This window comes from Apium graveolens, chromosome 1 (genome assembly GCF_009905375.1).
Source record: "Apium graveolens cultivar Ventura chromosome 1, ASM990537v1, whole genome shotgun sequence".
Classification (NCBI taxonomy): Eukaryota; Viridiplantae; Streptophyta; class Magnoliopsida; order Apiales; family Apiaceae; genus Apium; species Apium graveolens.
In genome coordinates this window covers 114,878,998-114,889,099 of record NC_133647.1, presented here as the reverse complement: position 1 = coordinate 114,889,099, position 10,102 = coordinate 114,878,998, and positions in this window count along the sequence as shown.

The following is a 10,102-nucleotide window of genomic DNA, read 5'->3' as shown; positions in this document are numbered from 1 at the left end:
AAATTAGGAAATTGGATGAAGGAAGTGACCTTCAAGAATATGAGATGTATATAACACCAGTGACTGGATACCCAAAAGGAGACACCAGGTATAAAAGATATCCCAACATTGAGATGACTATTAAGATAAATAACAGAGGTAAATGAGTAATTAGAACTAAAAAGTTCACGTTGAACATGACCAATATCTTCCAGAACATCCCTGCTATCATTACCAAATCGAGCAAGAATAGTGGATAACCGTTGTTATCTTTTGAAGGCCATATGCATTGACCTCTTTTTAAATTAGGATGTTATTGTGAAATTAGGCATAGACTATCGAGGTGAGAATGATTTAATAAAATACCCTTATCAGGGATATATGACTTGATTTATTTATGGAAGGATGCAAGTACCTTTTTAAAAGGTGGAATTAAGGATGAAACCTCGATAACTTGAGATGAACCATGGGGAAATGCATAAAGGTTGGCATTTCACCCTTAATAGGGACATTATGAGTTTGGGTAATACGGAATGAAGGATTAAGGCAACAACCTTGAAAGATCAGTGGAGAAAGTTTTCAGAACTATATAGACAATGGTTCTAGTATTAGTAAATGGTATTTTGATATGCCCTGTATCTAGGGAATATAGGAGGAACGATTCAAGGATAACCTTAGAGGTCTTTCACGGATAAAGGTAATATTCAAAGTTCTCAAGAATTGAAATTTTGATGAAGAAAATATGATGTAATTATAATAATGCCAGGTGGGGGCACGTGTTGAACCATAAGAAAGTATAGATCGACCCATTGAGGGTCGAGATTGGTGAAAACAAGAAGGACCCAAGATAAGAGACGTCCTAAGTATGATGGAGAGTCAGTCATGATAATGTTCACATCTAAAGACCGAGGAAATAACTTATGGAAAAATGGTGATATTTTTTTTCTCACCAAAGCTTAAGGAAGAGCATTTTCACACAAGCAGTGATTGGAAATGAGGTAGAAAATTTAGTTGAAGATCGTTCTAAAGACATTGATATAAGGAATTATTACTATCAGGAAAGGCCAATGAGGTGGTTGGCACTCTAAGTATAAGAGGGAAATTATAGGCGCTCGTGCCAGAGGAATACAGTGCAACTGGTTAAAGCCGTGAAGGTTGTATTATGGTGTGAAAGATTGACATTCCTTATGATGATTGTGCGATACTTGACCGTGATAGTAGTTTGGTAAAGATTTAATTCATGTAATCGCCGTGAGCGGGCTATCTATCTTAGAAGGTCCTATCTTGAGTTAAGCCAGGGCCATGTTACGAAAGGACTAAATAAACCATTGAGCTTCATGTCTCCTAATAAAGACATATGGTTAATAATGGTGTTAACCTGATATCATTTCTTTGATTGAAACTCTTCTACAATTTTATCTGCTTCATGTCATACATACGCCAACTTCAGGAGTGTTCTTCATGAATCATGAATTGGTGATTATGTTGCCTCCCTAGAAGATTTTGAAACGGAAGGTATGGACTCCGTATGGTTAGCTATTAAGATTCCAAGACTGTAGGTCCGTGGTGGACTATAGTAATGCATCAACGATTCTTTGAATAATGAGACGATAACAACTGTGAGAGTTTTATTGTAGTGGATGTTAAGATTGAACACCACTAATCGGGTCGTGGTGATGTATAAGTTATCATTGATAGACTAATTAAGTCGATTATCTACCTATTCAATATTTATTCCTTCTTATCAATAGAGAGTCGTATTACTATACGAGGAAGGTTACAGTGCAAGCATAGAATTCTAGTAACGATGATGTCTAGAATGAAATCCCATATTTGATTTTCGATGTCGAGGGAGTTCAAAGGTGATTGTTTATAAGCTCGAGAAAGAGCATGGGTCCATAGAATGATGGACGGAATAGCAAAATTATTTAGGCATGTGAAATACGATACTAAAATACTTGATATTGATATATATACATATATGATTCGTTCGCCTATGACAAACCTCTATAGTTCAGAGGTAGATTCCAAAACAGATATTTTATGACCATATTTTTTCTTAAAATTGTTCTTTTCTCTCATTTTCATTTCGTGTAAACTGAGAAGAACAACCCTTCCAGAAGGGGAGGTATTGTCGAATGACTATCTATCTGTGTGATAGAAGCCTAGTAGGATACCACATGTTGTTTAATTGCATTTAAAGTACTAAAGGCTGGCCACCTTCTGTACTAACAATGCGATGTAACAAGTGTTTATGATCATAGTGATCTCTCAATATAATCTTTTACTTCTATATGATGGATCAAGCTTTCGAAGATGGAAGCAGCTAGAAAGGTAGTACTATCAGTGCGGTGGTATTCCGAATCTAACACGTTCGTGATACTAAGGTTGACGCAATTATTAAAAGTTTATAGAACGCTAACAAACTAAAGTGTAACCAGTATAGTATTAGGTACGCAAGATAGTAACGATTACGGACGGGAAAAGAGTGGGTATTGAGAAGCAAAATCTATAGCGCAAGAAGCTATGATGAGAGTCTGTGCGATAGACTTGAAAGAATTTGGAATGATCACTTAGCACGTATCGAGTTTTCTTACGACGATGGATGATATGACAGTGTTGGAATGTCGCCTTACGAGGCCCTATACTGAAAGAGATGCCAATCTCCCTTGTATCGAAATAAAGTTGGAGAGCGCAAGATGCTCAGGTCCAAAGTAGTCCAATTAACCAAGGACATAGTAGATCTAATCAGAGGACGGCTAGTAGAAGCCCAAAATTAACTGGAGAAGTACGTTGGTATGGCCCAAAAGGATAAAGAGTATGAAGGAGGGAACCTTGTATTGTTAAAAGTATTCCCTTGAAAAGGCTTGATGAGGGTTGGAAAGAAAGGAAAGTTTAAGTCCACGATTTATTGGACCCTTGGAGATATTAAGACGTATTGAGAAGTTAGCATATGAGCTAGCCCTACCCCCGAACCTGTAGCAAGTTCATAACGTGTTCCACGTATCAATGTTAAGGAAGTGTAATCTGGATGCCAGACAAATAGGGGCATATGAGCGCATAGACATGCAACCAGACCTAACCTATATGGAGCAACCGGGAAGGGTTATAGATCGAAAATGAACAAGTGCTTAGGAGAAGGGTTATCAAACTAGTCAGAGTTTGGTGGTAAAACCACAATGTGGAAAATTGACTTGAGAGTTAGAAAGTGCAATGCTAAGAAAGTATCCCTATTCATTTTCTATCTGATTCCGGGACGAAATCCTTTTAAGGAGGAGAGACTGTAATAACCCCAATTTTTGGAATTTTTGAAACACTGATGAATAGTAACTTTTTGTTGATGATGCTGATTAAGGAAAATTATCAGAACACGCTATATAGGAGTACTGATATGGAAATTCTAAGATCGTATTAGTATTTCATAAAGTAAATGAGTGTATGTAAAGGTCGTTAGAATTCGAATCCGGACACTTTGATTTTTTTCCCGAAAATCCACTCAAATACCGAAAGAATTGAGTATAAGGTAACATAATTAAAAGGATTTTTAATTAAGGATTATAAGAGAGGATCATTAAAGGATTATAAAATATTAGGAAAGATTTAGGGAAGCTCAAATAATGAGATCCCGGATATGATCCCTCAAACGGATAACGAGAACGAAAGTTAAGTGAACCGTAAAACAAATATGCAACCAAGAGACAAGCTTGTACAAGAATCCAAGGTATTATGACATCATCAAACCACAAGATAAAGACATGTGGCAAATGGATGACATAAGAAAGATGACATAAGCATGACAAGTAGATTTGTTTTGTTGGATGATTATTAGCCAAGCATTATTTAACATGGTAAATTCTAAGTAACCAAGCCTTAAACACCACATATCATCAAAACACAAATCAAGAAGCTTTTTTCTTCTTCTTCTCCCTCATTGCTTCGGCCTTTCTTCTTAAAACAAGAAGGAATTTTTCAAAACTCAAGCTACACACCTTCAAAAATTATAAGGTTTGTTTCCTTAGCTTCCATAATTCATAACTTAGTTATGCTATAAGTTTGGATCCAAGATTTCAAGGTTTACCTAGTTAAACAATTCCTAAAAGTTTAGGTTGAATAGTAACTTCAAGATCTAACTTTGTGTTTCTTGATTTCTTAGAAAAGATGAAGCTTGTAGGAGGTTAGATGAAGGCTCCGTAAGGCTTCCTAACAACTTATCATCTACCAAGGAAGGTATAAACTTCAAACCCTAGCATTTATTTCATTTGTTAGTAAGTTTAATGGTTGGTTTTGTGAATGAGAAGCATGGATTATGATTATTTGTAGTTTGGTGTGATTTGGAAGTGATTTGGTAATTGAATCTTGGTTTTTGGTTAATGAACCTTAAGTATAGTTAGTAGATCATGTTTGTGATTGAATGAGTTGGATAATCTTCAGGTTATGGACTGATGTGGTAAGGTTTAGATGAAGTTTGGTTGTATTGACGGGTATGAGTTGGTTTGTGGTTGATTGGAGTATTATAAACTTTTCTAAATGCGTAATAATAGCTGTCATAATGCCCGTTTTCATTCAACTGATTGTTCTTAGTGTTAGGGACAGAAAGCTCACTGACCAATCTGTAACTATGCCATGTTGAGCTAGATCGTGTCGTAAGATTTGTTTTGAATTGTAGTTCGCTTGGATCCGATGTACGGTTTAGGAGAAACGACCGTTTTAAGTAACAGCATTTCGCGAGTGAACCATTACCCCTCGCTTTATTTTGAAATCTTGATTAAGGCCTTAAAAGACTAATTGGATTACGAAACAATTATGTAAGGTGGACTAGGCAGTTGGTAAAGTACTTGCGAAAGAGTCTCCTTATAATTCGTAACGATTAATTTATTAAAATTGGTGGAGCCGAGGGTACGCAAGCGATTAACGCAAATCGTTAAGCGTATAAGTGACCAAAAGCGACCGTTAGGGTATGAGTGAGTTTTGACTAGTTTCTTAAGCGACCGTGGTCTAATTCCGGATTATATTGTTGTTCATAGGTTACCGGACCCACTCTAAGCTTAAGTCTACCCCAGAACGCTCAGGCAAGTTTTCTATCCGTTATATTGTTGTTGTGATGTAAATATATTGATGCATTATCTTGAGGTAAGTGCATGGTTGTTATTAGAAAATCTTGCGATATATTGGAGCATGTTGATATGGTATATATGTATGCATGTTGTGAAATCTTGATAATTTGTTATCAATTGAAATGCTTATAAACTGCATAATACCTATGCTAGAGATAAGTAGTAGTTGCGTATACCCTTAGTATAGGGGACCCAAAGGTGAACATTTTTCTAAACCGGGAGGCGATGTTCCCGAGTATATTATATATATATATAAATAGTTTTCAAAACTATTAATCGAATAATATTTATTTGATAGTTTTATATTATAAGTGAATATTATTTTTTTGAATATTCATTTAGGATTCCTATTACGATCAAAGACTAGTTTAATTATTTGAATAGAGTTTCTACTTATGAAACTTATTTTATTTCTATTAATAAATGAATATTAGTCTGAATATTCATTCGAGGACTTATGACTCCGCTTATTTTATTAAATGAATATTAGTCTGAATATTCATTCGAGGACTTATGACTCTGCTTATTTTATTTAATGAATATTAGTTTGAATATTCATTCGAGGACTTATGACTCCACTTATTTTATTTAATGAATATTAGTTTGAATATTCATTCGAGGACTTATGACTCCGCTTATTTTATTAAATAATATTCTTTATTTTATTAAAGATTAATGTTTTGTTATTCGCCAAGTATTCGAGAAATGATTGATATCGTCAATCATTGTTACCTTAAATATTTTCAGAAAGTTATTATCAAAATTTTACTTCATTTGCTTTGATAAAAGCTATCCGTTATTGGAATATTATTTATAGCATAATATTCAGATATTCTTTGATTATCTTGGAATTGATTTATTCCATCAAATTATCCTTATTCCAAATGCTTTCAAAAATATTTTCGGGTCTACAAAATGATTTTAAATGATAGAGCGGATCCCAAAACTTGTATTCAAATTTAAGATCTTCCTTTCGAAGGGGATTTAAATACTCGCTTAAAATCTAAGGGATCCGGCTCTGTGGTGTATTTTATATTCGCAACGAGGTTGCTGTTTTGATAAAAGAGTTTGATTATTTGCCCAACGTTCGTGAAGTAAGTCCATCTAAATGCGTCGGCATAAGCGACATGGGCTCAGTGGGAGTCCATCTAGGTGTAAGTTGCTGAGAGCCAGTCCATCAAAGCGTAAGTGGCTGAGTGGTTGTCCAGCATAAGGTCCTAATGTGACCAGGGTGATGACCAGTGGGAAATTCATCCATCTACTAGTAGAAAAGGTTACTTAATTGGTATCTTTGCCTGATTAGCAAGATATCGGGTTTATGCCAAAATTCTCTTCTTTCCAAATTCACTGGATATTATAACTCTGTTTATACTTTTCATAACAGAGGTTTTCAAGGAAAGTATGAGATATATATATAGGTGTATATATATATCGGCACTTAATGAAGTATCTCGTAACTTCATTTCTTTTGAATGATATTTCTAAGATTGAATCTATCCAAGTCTTATCTTGTAGTCTCATCTATGTGATGAGCTTTTGAAACTGATTATAGCCTGAACGGTGATAGATCGAGTAGTATTCGGAAATGATATAAGTATATTGGAGTATCTTGTAACTTCATCTTTTCAACTTATATCTAGTTAATGATTATCTTATGCACGATAAAGATTTTCAGAAAAACGTTGAGACGAGGTTAGATATATGAGATCACCTTGCAATGATATTTTATACAGTTATAAACTGGAACTCTATGTATATTATACATGTCAGAGGATTTTAAAGATTTTGAGAAGTATGTATATATATACTGAATATTTTGCGACTTCGTCGCATTAAGATATCAAACTTGGTTCATTTCTTCTTGACCAAGACTTTCATGAGTACTATGAGAATGCTCATATATTGTTAATTATTATACATATTATTTCGGTGGGCTTGTTGCTCACCCTTTCTTTCTTCTTTCATCACAACAACAGATAGACAGGATGAACATGGCCGAGCTCCCAATTCGCAAGCAGATAGGAAACGTTCCGCAGTTTCCTGTAGGCGTTGATGCCGCTGTAGCTAAGGTAGGAACTACTAATAGGCTAGGTTTCAACTGTTGATGTACCAGGCTTATGTGTATTATGAATTACACTAATGGCAAGAATATGTAAATTTATTCAGAAACCCTTTTAAGGTGTAATGGTTTATAATTGTGGAATAAAATGACTTGTGTTATTTTTGGTATTAATCTCTGAGACTATAACTTGTGGTGTGTGTGTATATTGTGAGGTCACAGTGCGCAATAGTTGGTTGTTTATTAAGATTAAGTGTTATTAAAGAAAATGGAACTTGTGACAACCTGGATCCCTGACCCCGGATTTGGGGGTGTTACATATTCAGTGAACCTTGTTGTTGATTCTTCTTAGAAGAGGAGTCAAAGCTTCTGCCAATTTGAGGATACTTATCCTTAGCATCGTACTCCTGATCCGTCTTCCGCTTCTTGTTTCTAGCGGGTTCATTACTCATAACTGTCTACTTTATACTTTCCTCCACCTTGATATACTTTCAGACTCTATCCTAGAGCTGTAGCATGCTTTTAGGAGGGCCTTTTTTGAGGGACATCTTAAAGAACTCGTCTCTTGTCCCTTGATGTAGGGATATCATAACTACCTTGTCGTCAAGATCTGGAACCTTCAAGGCCTCCTTCATAAATCAGTTCAGGTAATCTCTAAGGGACTCCTTTGCTCCTTGGACTATGCCCATGATAGAAGCCGAACTCTTCTCGTGTACTCTGTCACTTATAAATTACTTGATAAAAGCTTGGATCAAGTCCTTGAAAGATCCAATAGAGTTTTGGGGCAGACTGTTGTACCACCTTTGAGCCATACCCGATAGGGTTTGAGGAAAGCAACACTTAATAACATCATTAACGGGCTGTAACAACAGGGCATTAGAGAACGTCCTAACATGATTAGCAGGGTCACCAGTACAATCGTATGCTTTGATGGTGGGCATCTTGAATTTCCTTGAGATTCGGGCAATCATTATATCTTCAGTGAATGGTGGGTTTGGATCGTCAGGATCTCTTAGGGGCATCAAATCACATGGATCAGCCCTTGGGGAAACAACCCTTCTTGGAATTGGACTATCCAGGTCTATGATTGGAAAAAGATCTCTTTTCCTCGCAGCAAGTGGAGGTCTTGGGGTCAGGTGCACCTCCAGGTCGCGCTTTAACCTTTGGATCTCAGCTTCATGAGCCGTGATCCTCTCTTGGACATCTCGGGGACTCGTTCCTTCAGTGTTTCTAGGCCGCTGGTTGGTATTAGACATCGACTCCTTACCAGCATGCCTCCTCCTTGGAGCGACCTCTTCCTCTGATGATTCAGAGTATATATCAGAATAGGGTCCAGAGAATTCTCGATCCTCTGAAATAGGAGCTAAGCCACATATGTATTGGGGTGTCAGCCCTTGTGCTTCACTCCGACTAGAGTGTCCATTTCCCTTAACCTCAGGGTATAGAGGCATCTTGTAAGGGAGGTTAGTGGTCACGATCGTTGAGTACTCATACCCAACAGGTTGAGGGTTCACAGGTGCGTGTAACTGCTGATATTGGGGATCGTCCCTTGAGGAGCCGTTTTTAGGGCTAAAACATGCGCTAATATTCACGCAAGTATACGCGATCACAAGTAATATAGAATTAATTCTAGTTCATTCCCACGGGGACTGGTTTAGGTTAATTTCAATCAATGTATTTATGCAACACTAGTATGATTATTATCCAATGCTAAGACGAATAAAAATTTGAGATTGTTTAACTAAGATTAACTAAGAGTTATACTAAAGAACATAAACTAGGAGATTAAAGAGAGCTGAATAATATATGACACAAACATGGGATTCTAACTTCATTAAATACTTCATTCAATAGCCTTTTCGTTCTTAACCTTAGCATGTAATGGTGATGACACTAATCAGATAACAAGAAACTGATTAACGCCAACTTTCGTTGTATGAATACCATACTACCAGACATCCACAAAAGAGATAGAAGCTAAATAGACACCAATTATATTGAGACCCTATATGTCTATAGAATTTGACAACATAACGGTTTAATGCACAAGTTATCTATCGTGATTACATAGGGCAAGTAAGATGGTTAAAATTACCTACGAATCATGCATATCACATACATGAACCTATGCTAGCATGACAAGTTCTAAACCCTTAAATTCACTTTCACTTCATTAAAGATTAACACACTATCTTATAAGTTCGTGACGCTCATAAGACGAATAAGTACAACCAATACTCGATTATCATACAATCACCACACACTAAGGCATCGAAATGAATTAACTAAATAAATCCTTAAATAAATCCGTTAGAACCCCATGATAACGATTAGCCCATAATCCGACTCATCATCAACGTGGGTTCGATGAAAGCATGGTATAATAAATGTAGTCTTTATACTGAATAAATAAAACCAAGTATGAAACAAGAGTATAGGTTCACGAATAAGAAAACTAGCATCCAAAGTTACAACTTAAAACAAAGAATCACAAGAATAAACTAGATATTCTTCGTCTTGGTTGAATTGTGCTCTACGGTCTTCTTACGCCTCCTCCTTAAGCTCTGGTACGTCTTTTTATAAAAAACGAGCATAGTTATGTTTATATGGCAACCCATGCAGAGTAGAATTCCAACGGATCAAAATTCTAGAAGAAATATGATTTAATTTTCCTGACCTGGCGCAGGCTCGCACTTCACCAGCGTGGGCGCGTTGACATTCTGCCATCCTGGCACAGCCGCGCGCTATCACAGTGCAGGCGCTCCATGTCTCTGGAAAAATTTATGACTTCTTTCTTTTCTTGCTAATTTGAGCTGGTCTTTTCACGAGTTTTATTCTAGACACCATCCTAATACCAAATTAGCATTCCTGATAAATACCTGAAATGCAAAAACACTACAAAAACACGTTAAAACACCAACAACTTGAGTACAAAACATCAATCCAAAGC